The sequence below is a fragment of the Protopterus annectens genome, chromosome 2.part2 (genome assembly GCF_019279795.1).
Source record: "Protopterus annectens isolate FY-2018-M chromosome 2.part2, PAN1.0, whole genome shotgun sequence".
Taxonomy (NCBI): Eukaryota; Metazoa; Chordata; order Ceratodontiformes; family Protopteridae; genus Protopterus; species Protopterus annectens.
In genome coordinates this window covers 995,590,088-995,614,288 of record NC_056730.1, presented here as the reverse complement: position 1 = coordinate 995,614,288, position 24,201 = coordinate 995,590,088, and positions in this window count along the sequence as shown.

Below are 24,201 nucleotides of genomic sequence, written 5' to 3'. Positions count from 1 at the left end.
TTGTGAAGTGGGTGAACATATGCCTTTTTCCAGATATCAGGTACACAGGATTCCTGAATGGACCTGTTAAGAAGAATGCTGATGAGGTATAGAATAGGGGAGGCTGATAGTTGTAAGAATTCCACAAGTAGGTCATCTGGGGCATTGGAGCATGGTTTTAGTTTGTGAAGGAGCTTTTGTATGGTAGAGGTCAGTATGGGGGACACGGAGAATGTGTGTAATGTAGTTGTGGTATGTAGTGTAGTGGGGTTTGGTTGGTTAGTGTTGATGGGTGGGAAGGTGGTAGTAAGCTTAGCAATAGTGTCGAAATAAGAATTAAAGAGAGAGGCTAAGTCATTGGGTGTTTTTTCTGGATCAGGACATGGATTATGGATGGTTCCAGGATGGAGTACGGAGTTGCTTGCTCCCCAGAATTTCTTGGGGTTATGATTATGTTGGTTTTGGAGGCTTTGGAAGTAATCTTTTTTGTTTTTGAGAACTAATCCTTTGGCCTGATAGCGAAGTTGTTTGTATTGGATCTGGGTAGCAGGAATTTTGTTTTTAGCAAGGCTTTCCAGGCTTTATCCCTGCAGGACATAATTTGCTTTGTCAACTTAGTGATCCAGTTGGCATGTTTTGCTTTGACTCTTTTTAGCTGGAGAGGGGCAGAATTTTATATGCACTACTAATTATTCCTTTTTTAATGGCAGCTTCTGTTCTGGTTTCTACTAAAAACTCCACCAGTGCTGGTCTTTCATTTAAGACCCCCCCCCTCGATTTCATTCTCTTTGCCCAAACTCTGATATCAATCCTTGATAAGGAAGGCAATCTCTAACCTGTAGTCCAGATAAATTCTTGGCATCTTCCCATTCTATCGCCTTTTCCTCTCTAGTTATTTGCTCCCAATGTCTTGGTTCCTTTGCCAGTTTTCTCCAATAAATTCCAGCCCCCTCTTGCCTATTGACTATATCCCTAATTGCAGTCATCCCTATCGACAGCATCTCCTTTTTCCATTCCCATTTTGGTTTAGTTCTTAGAATACTTTCTGTTACTTTATAGATCTAATATTCTGTATTATTGTTATTCTCTTTAAAAATTGCTTAATCCTGTCAGTTCTACATTTATTAACATGATAAGACTACAGAGTCTTTCTTAGTAGGCTTAAACTTGACCTGTATACAGATAATACATTGTTTGTAACTATTAATATAATTGTTCGTTGCACTTGTATTTCACAAAATAAATCTTGATTTTTGACATGCAACCCTTGTTGATTTCAAAATTTTAATCAGTAATGAAGTTTGACTTATCTTGGACTGCATGGATATCATTTTGGGCAATCATGTCATCTGTTCTGAGGGTGAAACATGCAAACAAATTAAATGTGTTGCTAAAGGGCAGCTTGTGCCCTCAGCTTTGCTAATTTAATATGCTGTTTATGGGAAAAACAATTTGTTTTGCAGTTTGTACATTATAAATACTGTTCCTTATATGTTAAGTATTTGGACAACACCTTTTTTAATGCAATGGCTCACAGGAAAATCTGGAAATATTTGTTCACTATTTACACCAAACTACGTAATTTTTGAAATTGACATGCAGTGTTACACATGGGAGCATTAACTACTTAGATGTACTTATTTACAAGAATGCAGGTCAATTTTCATACACTATTTTCAGAAAACCTACATTTAGTAATAGTTATTTGCATTTTCAAAGTTTTCTTAGTAAAAGGACAATTCCTGTCTAGGTAGAATGGCTTTGGATAATACTTTTCTCTTAGAAAGTCAAAATTTATCTGACATGTTTTCTGAGAGATGTTATCCCATGAAACTGATATTAGAAATTAGTCCAGAAATTTATTGGAGGAGAAAGACTTGTTTTTCAGCCCTCTAGGAGGTTGGTTGTCAATGTGTGAACAGCAACAACAAAACAAAGTATCTTTTTACCAACAGTGAAAGGAAATTTGAGAGAGCTTTAGTTTTGCAATATGACTGGGGCAGTAATATTTCTAAATGAAATATCACTAAAAAGTAGTTATTTTTAAACTAATGATTCATTTTCAGCTTTGGTAGGAGACAAATCTTGTTCTGCTACAAAATGTATAACAACTTGAAAAACGTTTTACAATTGAACTCTAGATAAAAAGATAGCAATCTTATTGCCAAAACAAGCATGCACAAGTTCGACCATTGTGGACAATGCCCATATGTTTTTAGTTGTGATAAGTATTCAGTGAAAACTGATAGGGTACTAGTTTTGCTAACCACACATGGTAACTGCTGTAGTAAAGTTCTTGTTTACTTGGCAGTTTGTGTCACCTGTGAGTCTTTTTATGTTGGAAAAAAACAGTAAGGGCCATAAGAAAAAAACATTCATGAACACTGTTGTGATATTGTAAAGTGGAACTCCGAGAACACATTATACAAACCCTTCTTGGTATGCAATGATTTTGATAAATTATTATTTCTTACTTTGGAAACAGTAAAGCCCAATCCTAGGAGTGGAGTTTGGGAAAACAAAGTTGAAAGCAACCCCCCGGATTCACTATTCTTCTGTGCAGGACTAGCTTAGTCCTGCACGGAAGCAGCCATTTAGGAGCAGGATGGCAGTGCGCCATGCATATTAAAGAAGGTGGGCTGCCTGAGCTCCTAATCTTACACATAGCATGTTAGAGTGTAGGGGTGTGTCTGAGAGCAGATCTCTCAGAATATACACTCCCCTGCAATGAAGAACAGCAGAAAGCCCTAAAAGAATGAGTGAGACTGCTCATAGGTGTCCGCATACCCCCCAGTAATACCCCCCGTGTACAAGAGCAATAGTAAACACAAACAATATAAAGATACTTTTTTTTATGAAACAGATTAAATTTAACCATAGGTGCGCAGGTTTGCCCATCGCTTAGCTATGGTTAATGCAGCTTAAATGGCAGAAGAGGATAAAAAGGAAGCTATATGCAAATGAAGCAGTATAGCAAAAGTGTAGTGGGCAGAGCATTCACCTTACAAGCAGTCATTTCCTGTTGGAGTCCCACTGCAGCACATTCCATTTTCCATATCAAATCACATTATGACCAATATTTTTAGTGCATAACCTACTAAATAGCATATATTTGTGAAATGGAGTACTGCATTAAATGCAGATGTGAAGTGTCAGCGTCATAATGTTGCAATGTCCACAGATAATCACATGTGCCCCATACAGTATATGTACACAGGAATCAGGGATTCAAATGGAAGGTAAAATGTGTAATGAATGATAACTCCATACAGCCTCCAAATCCCCCACCTTCCCAAGAACCATTAGACATTACTGTCTAAATTAGTGCAGTGATAAGCGGGAGTAAGCACTAGTAAGCAAGTATAAGCACTATTAAGCAGTAGTAAGTGGGAGTAAGCATATGTAAGCACTAGTAAGTGGGTTTAAGCCAGTTTCCCTGGGAGTAAGCAATGTGCACACAGGTTAAGGAATATGGAAGCTGTCTCTCTGTAAGCATATTTAACTGAAGGTTAGCATTGCTTACCCTCATGCAAACCCACGCAAACCCGCTTACAAGTGCTTAAAGGTGCCTTAATCACTCTGTATCCAACAGCTGCTGTTCTGCCCAGCAACAAAATAAACAGCCTTGCTGGTCTTGAAACCAGGACCCTATACACTATAGTTACAGTAGTTAACCAACAAGCCATCACAGCAGTACATAAGAATGAGGTATCACCAAACAAATCCTCATTATAGTAAAATCAAATTGAACATGTGAAAGGAATCAGTATATAGTGATATGTCCTATAACCTACTACATAACATAAATATGTGAACTGGAGTACAGAAGTAAGCCCAGATGTGAGGTGTAATTGTAATAGTGTGTTGAAGTCCCCTATTAAACACAAGGACCCCATGCAGTGTACGTACACATGAATCATGGATACCAGACATATATATATATATATATATATATATATATATATATATATACAATGTAATAAATAAGAAATCAATGCCAAAAAGCAAATATAATGCAAAGTAAATATTAAGCAATGCTAAGCATTGCACAGGCCAGCTTAGTAGGTGTAAGCAATGTGTAGGCCAGCTAACTCAATTTGTCCAGTGGTATACCCCTTTAAAGAATGCCAACCTTAGGTAAGCAGGTTTCCCCACAGCTTAGCCTTTTCAAAACCGTCCAATCACGGCAAAGTGAGGGAAATCAGCCCTACTTAAACCCAACAGGTGGAAATACATATCATAACTGGTTGTAGCTTCCCCTTGCAGGCACCATGTCAGGAATGGGAGAGGGAGTGTGCTTTAGGGTGCAGAGCTGGGGCATCCATGAGTCCAGAGTCATGGCAGGGCTCCTTGTCAAAGACCATGAACAGAGACTGCTGCAGGGCCAGTACCAGGGTTCCCAATATAAGGCGGAGGCCTAGGACCATCTCGCCCATGACCTCACCAGTGCCACTGGCATACCCCAAACTGGTGAGCAGGTCAGGCATCACTATGCTGACCTGAAGTGGTGAAAGGGGGATCTCTTGGATCAGTGGATCCAAGAAGCTAGGACAGCAGGGGTTGTCCCAGCTGTGCTTAATTATCACACCACTACCTGTTTAATAATTGCCAGATCATGCATATTATGGATAGGTATGGCTAAATATTCCTCTTATATCCTTCACAGTGGCAAGTGAGCGGGCCGTGAACCAGGAGGCCCATGGATGTCACCTGGAGAGGTAGCAAAGCAAGGCAGGTTAGTAATACTCTTGCATGTACTGTCTTAGGAAATAAATCTAAAACCAACAAACAAAAATGGCAGTCCAGTAGGCAAACTCCTCCTGAAGAAATAGTGATACGATATCACTCAAAACAGCTCACAATAAGGCTCCAATGCTCAAATTCACAAAACAGCAGTTTATTGACTTTAACGCCACACAATTTTACACACGTTTTCGTCAAAATCTAATAGATTTCCTGGGCTTAATGATTCTGTGTCCATTATTCCATATTTAAAGCTCAAATCTGACAGAATTTGAAATATTTATTTGCTATACATTAACATAGATCTGGTATATAATAACAGCAAGTATTTTGTAAAATCTAAGATATACGAATATGTATATATGCACAACACTATTGCCTCCTTTGTTTTAATATGCTTGGGTTTTATGGTTGGTTTTTAAAAAAATTTTTTTTAGTATACATGAAAATGAAAAGGATTTTATGACATTTATTGTGTGGCTTTAAATGTGACTAATTATTTAATTGGGAGTCAAGTGTGTAATTATTTTAGTATTTAAATCTGTGTGATTTACTGAGTCTTTGTCTGATGAAGTCATATGCTTGACGAAAACGTGTGTAAAATTGTGTGGCGTTAAAGTCAATAAACTGCTGTTTTGTGGATTTGAGCATTGGAGCCTTATTGTGAGCTGTTTTGAGTGATATCGTATCACTATTTCTTCAGGTGGAGTTTGCCTACTGGACTGCCGTTTTTGTTTGTTGGTTCTGGTACAGGATTCATTGTGTTTGTAGGTTTGGTGCTATGGAACAGGGTCCGGGCAATTCCATGAATGAAGGTAGTGGTACCGGTGCAGGTTTGGCAGCCGGTGAATTATCCCAGCTTACGGGCCAGCTCACTCAGTTGGTTCAACTACTTACTCCCATTGGTTTGGGATTACAAACTATTATTTCTCACCAAAAGGAAGTTTTGCAAGCAGTTGCGTCTCATTCAGGTTTATCGTCTGCAGTTTCCCCCGCAGTTGCTGATGGAAATGGTTTGGGCCAGAGGCAGCTGACGGAAGCGTCTAACAATCAGGAAGCTGCAGTCTTTTTGGATACACCAGCCGTTTTACGGGGAAGGCGTTCAGAATCTTCAATTCCTTGTCACCAGCCCGTTTCATTGCAGGATTCAGTGTCCGTTTCGGCATCATTCTCCGATTGGGTTAAAGCTAAGCCTACTTTTACCTCTTTGGACTACCAACAGAGTACTTCCATGGAGAGATATTCTTTTGAGGAGAATATACGTTTTTTAGAGGACACTCTGTACAGGTACAAGACTCTTGTTTTGGACAATACCTACTTGACTGAATGCATTAATAAAAGAATTGTGCCTAAAGGTTTAAGGGTGCACAAGTACCCTAATAATGTTGTACATGGCAGTGAGTTTCACATGGAGTTGTTACAGGCCTTTGATCGGTGTGGATTAGATATTGTGAGGGCTATAATTAAGAAAAATGAAAGTGAAATTAAAGTTCTAACAGAACAGATATTTAAGTGCAATGATGACATTACTAGTGATTTATTATTTCAAGTTGAAACGCACAAAGCCAAGTATTATGAAGTGCGCAAAAATATTGACAAACAATGTGACACAATAATCAAAAGAAAGTATAACAAGTTGAATCGAGATCTTAGGGAATACAGGGAGGGTAGACAATACCCTAACCCACCACACACTAGGGGAATGTATTTCCAGGATTTTCAGTCTGACAAGGGTATAGTACCTAGAGAAGAAACAACATCATCTACAACAGTTTTGGGGGAAGAAAATGGTCCTACAGATATGGAAGAGCAAATAGATGAGAATTTTTTACTAAGAAGATCCGAACGTATTCGGAATCAGCAAGGGGGACCAACATACCCTGTATATCCGATTTTTCCCAAAGGAGGGACAATCGGAATCAGGGGAGAGGGAGGGGCAGGAATCAGGTATGGCAATAGGTAAAGGCATTTCTGTTATTAACATAGGTGCATACCAGGTATATAGTAAAATGGGATATCATATTTACAATTATAGTGAGGTACCAGTAACTGAGGTCTGTTTTGATCTATTTACTAAAGGTTTTAAATTTGTACCAGCAAGAGGTAGCCAGTTAGTAAATAGTATCCTTGATCTCAAAATGTTTATTCGGAAGCTAAACCTTCAACATCTGTTTGGTCATGGGCCAGTGGCTCCCAGTCTGTTTTTAAAAAAATCGAGTATATTTAACCCACCATTGCATCCTCAGCTCAGTAATTTAGAGAATAGAATTGAAAAAGAGATACGTAAGGAATTAACCCATGCACATTTTGATTATAACCTAAGTGAGGAAGAAATTAAAATATTGTATGATCTAGCACACAATCACACTATTAGAGTGATGCAGCCTGATAAGGGAGGGGGCACTGTCTTTATGAGTCAGTTATTGTATGAGAGTAAAATGGGGGAAATTTTGTATGATACTGATAAATATACCTTAACCTCCATTCATGAAATACATTTGTCTTACAAAAAAATTGACCTGACCATAAAGGACATGTTAGATCAGGAAATTATTGAATTTGATATTTTTTCATTCTTAGAAAATAATTATCCTAAAGTGCCCACTATTTTTGGTGTGCCTAAAATCCACAAATGTGTGGAGGATCCACCTCTTCGGCCTATTGTGGCCGCACAGGGTTCTAAGACACATTCCATCTCAAAATTCCTGGATTGGAAGCTTAAGCAGGTTTGGGGGAGGGATTCGTACCTCCTTAAAGATTCCTGGGAATTTTTGTGGAGTATTACCAATGACCTGTGCAGGCCAAATCTTATGTTCCTAACCATAGATGTGGTTGATTTATTTTCAGTAATCCCTACGGACATAGGATTGGAATGGTTAGAGGAGGCATTGTGGGAATGTGCTGGGATTACTCATAATGACGTGAGTATGATTATTGGGCTGTTGGAGTTAGTATTAAAAAATAACTATATTTTTTATGGGGGTGAATATTTTCAACAGATTACTGGGGTATCCAACGGGGCCAATTGTGCACCAACTTATGCAGACATCATTATGGCCGTTTGGGAAAAGAAATTTATTCATAAAAGCGGTTACGAAAATAACTGGATACATTACTCCAGGTTTTTGGATGATATTTACATTTTTTGGGTGGGCCCAGTTGAGACCATTGATGAGTTTATTACGTTTATTAGGGGTACAACGACTTTCCTAAAATTTACATATGAGACATCTGTGGAATATGTTAACTATTTGGATGTTACGTTAACCAAAGACACATCAGGGTTTACTTCCACAGTTTATAGGAAGCCGACCTTTTCTAATAGTTACTTGCACTTTTCTAGTTCACACCCAGGGTTCCAAAAGAGAGGTATTGTCAAGGGACAGTTTGTTAGGGCCTCCCGTATGACATCACAGGACCCGCAATTCCATACTGTGTGTGAGAAGTTGTTTAAGATGTTTTTGGAGAGGGGGTACCCCATCTATATGATAAATTCTGTGAAGGAAGAAGTATTGACAGGGAGATCCACTAGATTTAAGCCCATTTTGGGGCAAGGCCTTTCAAAAACTGGGCAGGGTAATAACAAAATGGACTTTTATAGTAATCAGTTATTGTTTATCACTGAATACAGTGGTAACATTGGTAACATAAGTAGGATTATAGATAGGGAATTTAAGTCTTTTCAGGAATTAACAGACCTTAGTGGATTTAAGAACATTACTTTTAAAACTGTATATAGGAAAGGTCTTAACATTAAGAGAATTCTGGAGCAGGATACTAAACTATTTTATCAGGAAAATTCCCATAAAGGGACTTACAAGTGTGGACGGTGTTCACAGTGTAAACACATTTTCAATCAAGAATTTGTGTATTTGGAAAGTAGAAGTAGGAAGATTGTTTCCAAAAAATTCTACAATTGTCTTTCCTACGGGGTTGTCTATTTGGCGGTGTGCCAGTCATGCCAGGCATTTTATGTAGGGAAGACCAAAAGGCAACTCCGTAGAAGGGTGTACGAGCACCTTTATGATATACAAAAATGTGACACTAATAATGCACTTTATAAGCACCTTATTACATGCTCTGGAGGAACCTTCTCTTTTTTTGTATTGGATTCTGTTTCTAAAGAAGCCAGGGGTGGACCCTGGGAGGTACTATTATCCCATAGGGAAACATACTGGCAAATTTTGTTAGAATCTAATAGATTTCCTGGGCTTAATGATTCTGTGTCCATTATTCCATATTTAAAGCTCAAATCTGACAGAATTTGAAATATTTATTTACTATACATTAACATAGATCTGGTATATAATAACAGCAAGTATTTTGTAAAATCTAAGATATACGAATATGTATATATGCACAACACTATTGCCTCCTTTGTTTTAATATGCTTGGGTTTTATGGTTGGTTTTTAAAAAAATTTTTTTAGTATACATGAAAATGAAAAGGATTTTATGACATTTATTGTGTGGCTTTAAATGTGACTAATTATTTAATTGGGAGTCAAGTGTGTAATTATTTTAGTATTTAAACCAGTGTGATTTACTGAGTCTTTGTCTGATGAAGTCATATGCTTGACGAAAACGTGTGTAAAATTGTGTGGCGTTAAAGTCAATGAACTGCTGTTTTGTGGATTTGAGCATTGGAGCCTTATTGTGAGCTGTTTTGAGTGATATCGTATCACTATTTCTTCAGGTGGAGTTTGCCTACTGGACTGCCGTTTTTGTTTGTTGGTTCTGGTACAGGATTCATTGTGTTTGTAAATAAATCTAAAAGTATTAGTAAGTTAATTGCCAGTGTAAAACTTGTATTGTTTAAGGCAAGTACTGCATACACTGGAGAATATGGCAGTAAGAGTATCATATAGTTTGTATGAAAATAAAAGCATAATAGCCTGACAATAAAGGTCTAACTGCTGGACTGCATGTGTATACTCTGGTATAATCTCATAATGTAGATTTGCAATCACTTAATAGTACTAAGAACTGTTACCCACACAGTTCAACATAAATAGAATGTGTAGGAATGTCTGTATATGACTGGTGTAATCCCCAGAGGTCATTTAGTACAAGTGCGAGAGACATAGACCGAAAACAGTTAAAAGATAGACAACAAAATCTGAATAGCACATGCATCTGAGATGTGAACTGTTGTATTTTTAGCACACACAGCCAGGGTTCAAATCCTGGGAGTGGTAATAGTCTGCATATACAAGCATACCCCACAACTGTACAAATATGTCCAGAATGTCCAGTAAATTGGCCCATATCTGCTGCCTGTTACTCTGTCCCCCTGGGAAATCAGTGGGATGATCCCAAATGTTTAGGCAACAAACAGGAAATACAACTGATTGTCACACATCTATAAGAACAAACCTGTCACACTAGCAACTCCCCAAGATGTTATGAGAGGAATAAGCCATGTATGTCCCATCTACACCCCCATGTTGTCAAGCTGTGACCAGAGTGTACAGTAATAGAGTGAGATGTATGTGCATAATACTAATGTGAAATCTGGTACTTTGTGCGGCAACATTCAGGTAGTGCTAACAAACATTGCTCCTACAGGTACATCAGATACAACCACTGTGCCGAGAAATATTTGCTTGATACCCTGTACTGGTACTGTTTACTCTGGTATTATATGGTATTGTGAGTGTTGCAGTTGTTCTGAATAATAAGATATCACTGTCACCCACACTGTGCTGCATAATATAACTGTCTAGGAAATTCTGTATAAGAGTGTTGTAAGTCACTAAAGGTTGAAGAGGGCAATAGTCTACATATGTCCCGGTTCACCTGCATGTGGTCAAGACATGGCCAGAGTCTGTGCAAAAAGAGATGGACAGGTATTTGCATAACATTAACCTGGAATCTGGGAGTATGTGTAGAAACAGTTAGTTAGTGTTAACAAACGATTTCTCCACAGATATACCAGTTAAGAGGTGTATACTGCATGTAAAACCAGTCCATGTATATAGTTGTTGACAGCCATATCACTGTCCAAACTAAGGCAATAGGGTAGTGTTGTATTACTTGTAAGGTAAAGATAGCACTGACTAGGAAAATAATGCAAACTACAGGAATATACAGTTGTTAGCTAACACCCCCCCCCACCATATCTCCAAAAATACACTAAATACCCACCTCAACTGGTACGTGATGACTCCACTGTAATGTTGGGACATATGTCCTATTGTTTAATATTTATATAAATCTGTTTCTGCGCATGTGCTATGTTGAAATACTACAACATTAGTGGAATGGTGCCATCAGTGTACCTGCATGCTGTTGTTATTACCACTGTGGTCCCATATATGTGTGAACTCCGTGTGCTATGCAACTGTTCCATAACTGGTGTTTGGGTTAATGGAAATATCTATGCATGCTGTTATACCTAATTCTGGAATGTGTTGACTATTACTAACCCACGTAAGTTGATAAACCATAAACATCATAGCACGTATGAGAATGCGGGTCTCAGCAGGCCCACATGTCCCACCTCAACTGGCCACGGCACTGGGTACCAGCACATCTGGGGCCCAACCCAGGACCTCCTCATCCGTTGATCCTGCACCACCTTCGGGTGGAACCGCCTCATGGGAGGGGGCTCATCCCCATCCTTGGGAGTGTGTGCGGATAGGAGCCTGTCACCCTTCACCAGGTCCGGGTCATGGTGCGTACTGAGCTCAATCAGCAGTTTGGAGATCTGCTACACCAGCTCAAGGGCCGCGTGTCATGACTAGAGAGTCAGCCTGGCTCTCCGACTCAGCCCCCAGCACAGCCACCTTCGGGGCTGTGAGGTAGAGTGGTGACTGCCCATGGGTGGGGATCTTAGTACCACTGTTTTTACTAGGGGGCTCATGGGCATCCAATTTCCCTTCATCCCTCCCCATCAAGGTGTTTACCCCCACACATGTGTCATATAAAGCCCCTGTATGTGTCTCGTTTGTCTTGTCTGTTAACCTACCCAACCTACCTCCACAAATATACCTACAATCCCTCCCCAACATCCCACACTCACCTGAAAAAAAAAGGGCAATCTGTCCCCCCCCAAAAAAAATCTCACCCCATACATACCTGTCCATTTCGTACACATGTCCACTGGACATGTAATCTGGTCTAATTAGCAGCACAACATATTATTGTTGTCCTTACCCCTATCACGGGGGTTTGAGTGTCCAAATCTATCTCCAAATTCAGTGTATATGCACAGCTGTTGCTGTAGACGAAATGAGCAGCTATGGACCTTCCCTACGCCCTTCCTGCACATCCCTAGCTATTCACCCTACTGACTTTCCCTCTTTGTGCCCCTTTTTCACCACTTTCCTATCAACATTTTTTTCTTTTCTTTTAAAGAAATGAGCTTGGGGTTAAGCAGGAGTAAGCACATTTAAGCAGCAGTAAGCAGATTTAACCTGTTTGGCCGGGGGTAAGCAATACCTACACAGGTTAAGCAATTTAGAAGCTAACTGAATATAAGAAACTGTAACTGGAAGTTTGCAGTGCTTACCTCCGTGCAAACCCAAGCAAAACTGCTTATAACTGCTTAGAAGTACCTTAATCACTCTGTATCCAAATCCCTTGTTCTGCCCAGCAATAAAGTAAACAGCCTTTGCAAGGCTCGAGCCCAGGACCCTGCACAACATAGCCAAAGTGATTTATCACTAAGCCATGTCAGATATACATAACCCTGATATTTTCACAAATATATCATCCAGCACAGTCATTCAACAGTACAGGAAATGTATTTAAACATGTAGATGTATGTGTGTGTGTGTGTGTGTGTGTGTGTGTGTGTGTGTGTGTGTGTGTGTGTGTGTGTGTGTGTGTGTGTGTGTGTGTGTGTGTATATATATATATATATATATATATATATATATATATATATATATATATATATATATATATTATCTAAATAGATACAACACATCTATATATGTATATATGGTTCTACCTGACTTAGAAGACCGACATCGAAGCTCCAGAAGATCAAGAAGACCGGGAGTGGCAGAAATATATATATATATATATATATATAAACATATAAACATATATACATACATATGCATACATCTATAGATATATATGTCTACATCTAAATGTGTGTATATATATATATATATATATATATATATATATATATATATATATAGCAATAAATATATGTAAGCATAAATCTATATCTATATAGGTATATACAGACATATATTGATAGATATAAAAGAGAACATAACAAAAACATATATGTCCACATGCACCATTAATGGGGGGTGAGGTGGCCCAAACAACCTACATCTTGTACATATAGTTATCCCCCCACATCAAAACACATCTGCCCTGCAATACAATACCAACTGTTGCAAATCCCATAACCAAGACCTGACACAACATGGGCAGAAGATGTTAACAGTACGCCATCCCACCTGTATGATATCAGGCTGGTATCAGTAACATATAATGTGGCACAGTCTGGCTTCCATAGAGAATGTAATCAACATTCCTGAGATACATATACACAGACACATATATGCTGATACACACACACATATATATATATATATATATATATATATATATATATATATATATATATATATATATATATATATATATATATATATATATATAATATGCAACTACACATACACACACATAGATATGTATAGGATGATACATATGCAGAAGGTGCACACAATACGGAACAGCCACTATGCCTACAGTTGCCACCTGACCAACTGGACACTGTATGAGCCACCCATACAAATGACAATTGTTGCCCGCAACATATACCCACTGAGAGGTCAAAGGATATAATGCCACACACAGGTTTGCATACATGGGAATGCTTTATGTGTGTACTATTACCATTGTATATGCCATGTCATATAGCTGTTTGGACTCTGACATACATATAAACAGAGTGATGCAACTGTGAAACAGTGATATTAATACAGTAGTCTGGAAAGGTTTACATATGTTGCTGTCCAGGCCGTGGCCTTCAAGTAGTAAAATAGTAAAGACAGACTGGGAGACAGGATAACACTCAATCAACAGTAAGTAATGCAGATGTATAGTGCAGCAGCTTCTAACTACACTCTGTACACAATCCCAAGGGGGTAAAGACCTCAGCTGACACAATGAGATATACCTTTTACATAACAAGACATAATTGACACCATCACAAACACACTGACAAACAAAGCAGTCTGTATGGAAGAAAGCAGTAGCTCTTCATTTACCCAAGGTGAATTGTATGGCAATGTACATCCAGATACCTTAAGACAGTTTACCATTGATACCCCCACATGTTGTAACAGCCTAGGTTAGTTATGGTGCATCCACCCCCATAGATTGAATGATACAGGGCCATATACCACTGTTACATACACTGGCCTCTGGAGTACATAAGGGCACATATGTATTGTGTAGGTGAAGCCACACATACATGAACCCATCTCCACAATATGTGTGGGGGCCACAACAGCAGTGGACTGATGGCAGGAATGGCAGCATGACATACTCACAGCCCACTACATAACAACCCCTGACAGTATGTCATATGTACAAAGCCTGGTATGTAGGTGGAGGACAGAGGCTGGAACACAGGCCCATGTGTGAAATTCTGTTGTCATACACTAAGCAAGTCGCTGGTGTTACAGGATAGTCAGCACTTTACCCTTAGTCAGGAATATGAAGTTAGAAACAGAAGTGGATGTAGCCATGTACTGAGAGCACTCAACACACACACACTGACAGAGATATATCTGACACAATATCTGTGTGGTGGACAGACAAAACATAATAGGCACACCTCTGGCCATCAAGTGGATAGGCCCACAGTTGAGAGCTATGCAGACAGACTTCGTTTCAAGTTAAACTAGTATGTACGCACAAACCCTGTAACACTGGTGCTATACAATGCATACAACAACACTGCCCACACTCTGTCTGTAGTTCTGGAACCTCCTACAAATATGTAGCTGGCCTGAGTGTGCAGGTTCTCCTGTAAGACCTATTGCTACCTGCTGTCTGTAACACTGCTGCCAACATGCAGGAAGGATGTCCACCATACAGGAAAGGTAAACAGACCATGCCCACATGATGTAGGGATTTATAGTAGTTGGTTGCCATGACAGTGGTAATTGGAAGTACTACATAGCATTCTGCATGCAGGTAACAAGTGGAGAACACTGATTTGTGCAGATGCCATCACCTGATCATGTGCATCACCTACAAAAATCCGTGCTGCAATCTATTCAAAGCAGCTCAATCCATTTACTGGAGAGAGACCGATATATACACATATATATATATATATATATATATATATATATATATATATATATATATAGAGAGAGAGAGAGAGAGAGAGTGTAAGGCACACACACAAAAAAAAAACATCAAGCAAACCATCCAGAAGAGACTTTATTCCCAGAACAGGTATGTGAAGTACATATGCATGTAACTGACCGTAGTACTTGGTCCATAATAATGGGATAGATGATGTGGAATGATTTATATGTGCCTTCAGGTGTTGTAATGATGTTCAGCTGAACAACTGCTAAGGACAATAGAGTCTGTCCCTGTGGGTAGTGGGCCATACCCGTCAACCATGCAGAGCAGCACTGACTGATAAGATGTAAGTCATCATAGTGTGTGTTGTGTAATGGGAAGTATGTATATTACTGTGGCCAATAGCTGGTGGTGGAAGTAATGCCATAATGATGGACACGTGGGTTCCACAGCCCACCTCTTGCAGGATACTCAGGTTAACCTGTATTGTAGCATGCAGGAATGCCATAGGTGTGTAATAGGGTTACCTGCATTCTGTCCCTACATATACCAACCTAATGTCAGGCTGTGTCCATATGTGGCACCTGTCTGTGTTGTAGCAAGGCAGAACAGTGCAGCTGTGCAGGAAGGTGTTGTGAGATTGTGGACCTGATGTCTGAATGTACTCCATATATAAGTATGCATGTGTGTCCATATATATATATATATATATATATATATATATATATATATATATATATATATATATATATATATATATATATATATATATACATATTTACATGTATGTCCACAAATATACAGATACCCATGTGTAGACATATATATAAACACATATATATACATCATATATATCTACACATATATAGATATATACCTATATGCAAGTCTACATATATACAAACACACACACAAACACATATGTATGTAAATACATGTCCCCTATGTTTCCACCACAGTGCTGCATGCTATGTGCAAGGAAACAACACACAGAGCAATACATACAGATATCTACAGCTGTCAGTGTGTGCAACATGGATGGGTATGTCACATGTGAACCCCTTGTTGGGACCACATTGCTCTTGTTTTTGAAGTATGGAATAGGAATATGGGGAAGGATGGCAGGTATATTTGTGGAGGTGGTCAGGGTTGATAGATATAGAGGACAGCCTACAGGGATGGTATGTGACACGTGGTGGATAAACACTCTGGATGGTGTGTGTGGCCTGTGATCTGGAAGCCCCATGGGCCTCAGTATGGACACAATAGGAACAAACCTCCCACCCACTGCTACTCACAACAGTAGTCCGCGTCCCAAAGGTGCCTGGCCTGGACGATGAGCAGGATGAGCATGTGGACCCTGTGAATGTATACTGGGTGCCTCAAGGTGATGTAGCACATCCACTTGTGTTTGTGGAGCCTGTTATGGAACAGACTCTGGATATGACCTTGGGGAACAAGATCATGTCTGTATGTGTCCCCGGGGGTGGGATAACATCCCCTGAATTGGTTCCACCTGAAGGTATTGCTGAACTAGTACATGAGGAGGTCCCAGGGTGGGTCACACATGTGATGTGGCCTGGGAAAATAGGCAGATGAGTTTGGAGAGGTGGTTCTTCTGGCCAATAGTACATATACATGCTATTGAGTCATTGTTATAGAACATATGTTGATAGTAATAGTCTACACAATCCAGGAACATGTCCAATAGCATGCATAGATAACAGAAATAACACAGAATGTCAGATATGCCGCAACCACATAGCAAGCATACCACAGGCATATATGGAACCATAGTGGCCCTGTCAATGGCATGCAGGTGAATAGTCTGTCACAGGCCAGCAATGATTGTGACCAGTGACCATGGCTACAAACACATTGCACAAAGTGTCGTACAATACAATATCTGCCCCAGTGATAGGTATACTGTAGCCATACCTACTGAGTTGTGTGTATAGTTTGTTGTCACTGATATGGTGTGGGGGTGACAGTGATGTGTATTAAGCACTGTGGTAATCTTACTGCATGACCTACTTACACCTGTGTCCATCTTTATGTCTTTCAGGCAAGATGTCCCATGGAAGGCTTCTGGCATACTCAGCAGCTGAAAACGACATTCTGGTGAACCACCTCATACAACACTACCCTGTCTTGTTTGGCCGAGCTTCCCATGATCAGCAGGACTGGACCGCCCTGTGGAATGACCTAGTCCACAGGGTCAATGATGGATTGCACAACCGCAGTTATGCGCAGGTCCAGCATCATTGTTCTGACCTGCTTCGCAATGCCCATTGGCATGCTGCTGCAGTCCAAGGGGATCACCTTGCCACGGGAAGGCTATGCCATCCATCTCACCCTGACACGTGTGGAGGAGCTCCTAGCCAGGCTCATGGCACCTTCCCATCTGCATAGCCACCAACCGCCAGACACCTTTGTGTAGGTGAGTGCTACCCACACACCATCCAAGGAGCAAGCAGTTAAGGCATCGGGGCACATCAGTAAACCACTGTTGCATATACATCTGCATCTGTACAGGTAGATCATGCATATCTGACATGTCATAGATATAGTTTGTTGCTGCATAGTAGTGATAAACAGATGTGCATATGTGGTAGTATTATGGACATGTACTGTTGATGTATTGTAATGCTGCACCCACCCTGTAGCAATGCCACAGGCATGGCCACTGACTTTGCATCTCTCACCCTCTTATGTAGGTCCCTCCGATATATCACCAAGGCAGCAGCCTGTAGCTGGTGTATATGGTTTAAGAGGAGAAAATATACTAGACCTGATCATCACAAACATGGGGACAAAATGCTTCACTGGAGATCCACATCCCCACCCCCAGCAAAAAGACCATATTGAGGAACTACTCAAAAGCAAACTTCACACTTCTTAAGACTGGAGTGGTATCCTTCAAGGCCCCCGAGCCAGTGGAAACCACAACACATGCTGCTGAAACCCTTACAAATGCCTTCTACGAGCACCTCCAGGAATGTATGGATCAAGCAATCCCTAATAAAATCAAGACCCTTTCCACCAAAGGCAGGCACCGGTCTGGTGGACCCCAGCCATAAACAAACTCTACAACAAGAGGAGAAAGCTACTACATGACAGAGCAAAATCCCTAAAAGGAAGGCATCTCTGATCAATACTAGCAAATCATCCAAGGCCAACTTTGAGAGAAAATCGCTAATGACACAAAAGACAATCATAAAGCCTTCTTTAGCTATGTTAGAAACCTGGGTGGAAACTCCAGATATGCTCAGAATTAGTCCAAAATGATATAAAAATCACTGAACCCACAGACATTGCCAACATACTGGCAGACAGGTTCAGTGCAAATTTCTCCCTCCCTCCCCCAAAAAAAATATCTATCCCACCAGAGTCTAGCCTCCCAAACATCTCAGATGCCCAGGTGAGAGCTGCTCTCTAGCAAAAACACAGCATCAATGGGACGGACGGTGTCAATGAGGATGCAAAGCTATGGAGAGGATCATAATGGAACTCATAAATGATCCTACCCACTTGATCTACCAATGGGCGGCAGATCCTGCCTCTTGAACTTGGTCGACTTTTTCAAACAGTCACTAAGGCCATTGATGAGGGTAAGGCAGTTCACACAGCCTACCTTGACCACACACAGGGTTAGAGTTGCTGGTGCCATGTCAGACTCTAAGCCGTCACGAGCGGGTGTCCCCAGGGCTCAGTCCTGGGCCCCCTCTTGTTCGGCATTTATTTTTCTGAAGTGCAGGCAAACATAGGGATTGTGGCTGACAAAATTTGCAGATGACTGCAAACTGGGCACCATAATTGACACTCCATCAGACACAGACATCCTCCAGAGAGGTCTCATAGAAATGGATAACTCTAAATGCTAAAAATGTATAGTCATACCTTTGGGAAAAACAAGGTAACCCCCTAATTACCACATAGGTAGTAATTAAACACGGAAGAAGTCATCAGGGACCTGGGGAACCAAGTTGACATTAACCTCTCGCTTGACACTCACATTGCTAAAGTTAGGAAGAGGCTACCTACACCCACTTGATCATGAAGGATTCACATCCAGATCAGAGGTCATTGTACCCTGTTCACTTATCAGACCAATGATTGAGTACAACGCCCATTCGAAATGTACCTTTACCCGACTCTACCAGCAGTTGAGAACAAAGGAAAAACCAATGATTGATATTAAACGCCCTCCGGAAATGTTTACCACTGCACCTGTTGGAAAGAAAAGAAAAGTTCCCCTCATCAAGGATAAGGGGCTCAAACATATGTCATATGATGCCCGACTGAAGAAACTCCAGAGGCAATGTAAAATCCAAATCCACCAGAGCCACGAGAGCAAGAGACTAACCCTCAACACGATATAAATAGGGACGTGCTGGAGGGACAGATTCACCCAGAGACTCCTACACTATGGAACAGAATCCCAGTCCATGTGAGGCAGAGCCCTCACTGAAGAGAAATCTTGTCAGTGGATGGGAGATCCACTGCTGGACAGAGGCACAGCAAACTAATGGGTATAGTATTCTCATCCTAATGAACCTATGTAGATGCTTGCCAATACACCAGGCATGTTCATAGGTTCATAGGTAGGTACTAGGCTATCTGCCTGAAGGCATTTATAAGCCTAGCCAGAATGTGTTGGCTTTTGCCGCCCCCTTAGATTAGTTCCCTGTGCCTCTGTCCAGCAGAGCCATTGAAGTGATCCCTGGGGTAAACGTTCTGTTTCCCATCCACTCGTCAAGATTTCTCTTGAAGAGAGTTAGCGAGGAGCTCTGCCTAATGTAGATTGGAATCTTGTTCCAGAGCATGGGAAGTCTCTGGGACAGGAATCTATCCCTCCAGCACATCCTATTTATTGTTGTGGTGAGGTTTAGATCCCTGGAGCGTGTGGCTCAAGGGGATATGGTTTTCTTTAGCTGGAGCATGTCCATCAATTCTGGGTTGGGCGTGGCCTTGTATGTCAGGCAGAGATCACCTCTGAGTAGGTGGTATGCAACCGAGTACAGCTGGAGTTTCTTCAGTCGAACTACATAGGGCATCTGCTTGAGGCCAGTGATCCTCTTGCTGAGGTACTTCTGTGGTCTTTCCAGTTGCTGCAGGTGTCTTGTACGGTACATCCCAAATGGGGCATTGTACTCTATGATGGGTCTGATGAGTGATGCATAGAGGGGCCCAATGACCTTTTTTGATCTAGATGCAAACCCTTTTGTGATGAGGTGGGCCACATAGAAGGATTTTCTCTCCAATTTGGCAATGTGATTATCAAAGGAGAGGTTACTATCTACTTGGGTCCCCAGAACCCTTATTACATCTTCCGTATTTAGGGGGCTACCAGCTATGTGGTAGATTGTGGGTACTTTGTTTTTTCCAAATGGGATGACTATGCACTTTTTGGCATTTAGCTTGAGGCCATGGTTTTGCCACCAGGTATCGGTCTCAGTGAGACCCTTTTGGAGGATGTCTGTGTCAGCCGGAGAGCTAACTATAGCCCCTAGTTTGCAGTTGTCTGCGAACTTCGTCAGCCATAGTCCTCCTGTGCTTGCCTGTACCTCTGAGAAGTATATGCCAAACAGGAGGGGTCCTAGGACTGAGCCCTAGGGAATGCCACTTGTAACCAGTTTAGAGTCAGACCTAGCTCCCACAACTCTTACCATGTGGGTTCTGTCCATGTGCCAGTTCGCAGCCCATCTCATGACGTAGGGGTTTATGTTCAGGCTGGTGAGCTTGTCTATAATACCTGAGTGGGGAATGGTGTCAAAGGCATTTGCAAGGTCTAGGTAGGTTGTGTGGACCACCTTTCCCTCTTCTATAGCCTTGGTAACTGTCTCAAAGAAGTCCAACAGGTTTAGGAGACATGATCTGCCCTTTTCAAAGCCAAACTGGATAGGGTCCAGTGCTTGAAGGTTTCCAATGTCTCTATTAATGAGATCCATGATGATGCGCTCCATAGCTTTGCAGACCAAGCTAGTCAGGCTTATAGGGCGATAGTTCCTTGGGTCTGTTGTGGCTTCACCTTTGTGGAGTGGAATAACCATTGCTGTGCACCACTCTGTGGGCACGTAGCCTGTGGAGAGGCTGAGTTTAAACAGTGTGTTTAGGTGAGGTGTTAGTTCATCTTTGAGCTCATGTAGGACGCAGCCTGGGACACCGTCATGTTCCATTGATGCTGTGTTTATGGCTTTGGAAAGGGCTGTTTTAACCTGAGTGTCTGTGATTTCAGGGGCACTACATTCTTCTGGTATGGTTATGGGCCCCTTTGGGGTGAGAGGGTATGAAGTTCGCATTGAACCTGTCTGCCAGGATGTTGGCTATATCGGTTGTTTCAGTGTATTTTGTACCATTCTGCACTAACTCCGAGCAGATCTGAGAATTGCCACTTAGATTCTTGACATAGCTAAAGAATGCCTTGTATTTATCTTTGGAGTCCATGGCAAGTTTTCTTTCGAAGCTAGCCTTGGATGATTTTATGAGGGAATGTAGTTTCTTGCTGATACTGATCAGGGATGTCTTCCCTTCTTGGGATTTTACTCTTTTCTGTACTAGTTTCCTCCTTCTATTGTATAGCTTGTTTATGGCAGGGGTCCACCAGACTGGTTTCCTTTTCTTGGAGGAGTGAGTCTTGGTTTGTTTGGGATAGCACATTCCATGCATTCTTCTGGTGCCCATGGAGTGCTTTAGTAAAGGATTTTGCAGTTTGGACAGCGTTATCACTTAGCATGGGGGCTTTGAAACTTCCCACCTCAGTCTTAAGTAATAACGTGAAGTTTGCTTTTGAAAATTTTTCACAGTGGTTTCTTTGACCGGGGTTGGTGGCGGAATATGGATATCCAGAGTGATTAGTTTATGGTCAGATCTAACCAGCGAGGGGTTGACCTCCAGTGTGGAACACCGGTCGCCCATGTTGGTGATGACCAGGTCCAATATGTTGTCACCTCTGGGTAGGGTTTTGACCAGTTGATCCAGGGCGTTTGAGTTTATAATTTCTAGGAAATGTTGGGCAAGGGAGTTTGTACTTGAGTAGTTCTCCCAGTTAATGTTTCGGCAATTGAAATCACCCAATATCAGGGTGTTTGGTAGGACCTTTATGATTCCCAGTGTTTCCAGAAATGTGGAGTGGTGGTCCTGGGACATGGTGGGTGATCTGTAGCAAGCTATAATTTGAATAGCAGTTTTTCCCATTGTTAGTTGCGCGTGGATGATCTCTGAAGCATCGTGCTGTGCCACTAGCCTGGAGGTGTGGGTATCCTTGATGAATATAGATACTCCCCCGCCTTTTGTATTTCAGTCCGGGTTTTGTGGCTGAAATGTATGGTATGAGTTGTAGCCTGGTAGTGCTGGGGTGCTCTCTGGAGCCTTAAACCAGGTTTCTGTTACTGCACATATATTGATTTTCTCCATACTGAGGAGTGCCTCGAGTGTGTGCATTTTGAGGTTTAGACTTCTGGCATTGAGTAGCATTACCCTCAGTTTTTTGTTACTTGTGTATTTACGGTGGTGGGTTTGTCTTTTGATCCTTGCCTAAAAAAGGCACTATGGGGGTGACAAGAGCCTTGGCCAGTATTTGAAAACCTAAGGGTGACAGGTGCAAGCCATCTCTAGTGAAGCAGCTTGGCCTGTCGAGCATGTCATCCCAGGCTGACAGACATTAGATCCCCTTTGAATGACACCAGAAGCTTAGCCAATTGTTGAAATTGATCATTTTTTCTCTATACCATGGTATCATTCTTGGTGAGGGCAGGATGCTACTCAGGGTCAGGGTCATACCGGCCTGGGCTACGTGATCAGAGAGCTCCTCCATGTCTCTTTTCATGTAGTCCAGAGAGGTACGGATCAAGTCATTCACACCAACATGGACAATGACAGAGTCGTACTTGTTCAGGAGTGACCTGAGTGCTTGTGTTATGTGACAGATCCTGGCACCCGACAGGCAGCTAACAGTAACCTTCTCCTTGTTCAGCCTAGTGAGTGGGACATCAGTGTGCCTGACTATAGAGTTACCTATTACTAATGTGTTGGGTATGTTATTTTGCCTTAAGGGCTCTGATTGTGTGGCACACTGGTTTTGTGAAGTATGTGTTTCATGGTTTGTGTTGGGGGGAAGGTTGCTTGGATGTCTGCTTTGGAAGTCTCTGTTGCTTCTGCAGATTTTTATTTAGAGCCTCCGAGTATGTTTTCTTTTATTTATGTGTGGTTTTGCCGGTGCTGGTTTCATAGGTCCATGTTCTATGTTAGACTGGTGGTGTGATTTCCTTCTCCTCTTGACTACCTGGTCCAGTCTTGGGTTGAGAGAGCATAGCCTCCAGTTTGGCTGTATAATTGCATCTCTTGCATGTATTAGTGTTTGGTAGAAGGAAGAGAGGGTTGTCTGTGTACATGAGGCAATTGTAACATTGCCTCAAAATGCCCAGATTCATTCGTTGGACCGGAGAGTACTCCTGAAACTGCCCTTTGGACATGCATGGATAGGAACAGTGAACTGTATTACTGATTGGCTGGTAAGGTTGAATAGAGAGCCTTGTCCTTCTCTACAGTGTAGGGGGTGGGTCTAGTGCTAAGGTTTATTAGTGCTTGCTATGAGTTTTGAGCAAGTGTCGGTATGAGAAGTGAATGGTTTGAGTGCTTAATTTGAAAGTTTGTCTATTTCCAAGGGAAAAATTGAAGAGCAAACTTTGTGGAGCCGGGAATAGCTATACACTGGCTATGGTATATTCCATGCACATATCTAACACACCTACCCAGAATGCATGCTGTATATATGCATGTATTGTTGATGTTAAATGTATGGCATCACAGTGGTGACCATGATGGAGTATTGGAAGGGTATGTCAGACACCTGCAAGATAACTAACATCCTGTCATTGCGGAATGTATCCACAGGGAGTAACATAATGGTGAGAGACATGGCCTACAGTAGGGACATGTTTGGAACAACACCCATATACAGTGCAACACCATTGTATATACCTGTAGGACAATGGCAACTGTTGCAGAGTTACAATATGGCATGAGGTATTACTGTGGTCCACATTATCAGTTGGACTAGGCTGTAATATGTGCTGTTCAGTGTATGGAACACTGCAAAGTGACACACATGTGTAGGCCTTACTTATCAAGCATCTGCAAAAAGGCTGAAGGTTGGGAGGGTGTCAGCATGACACACCAGTGC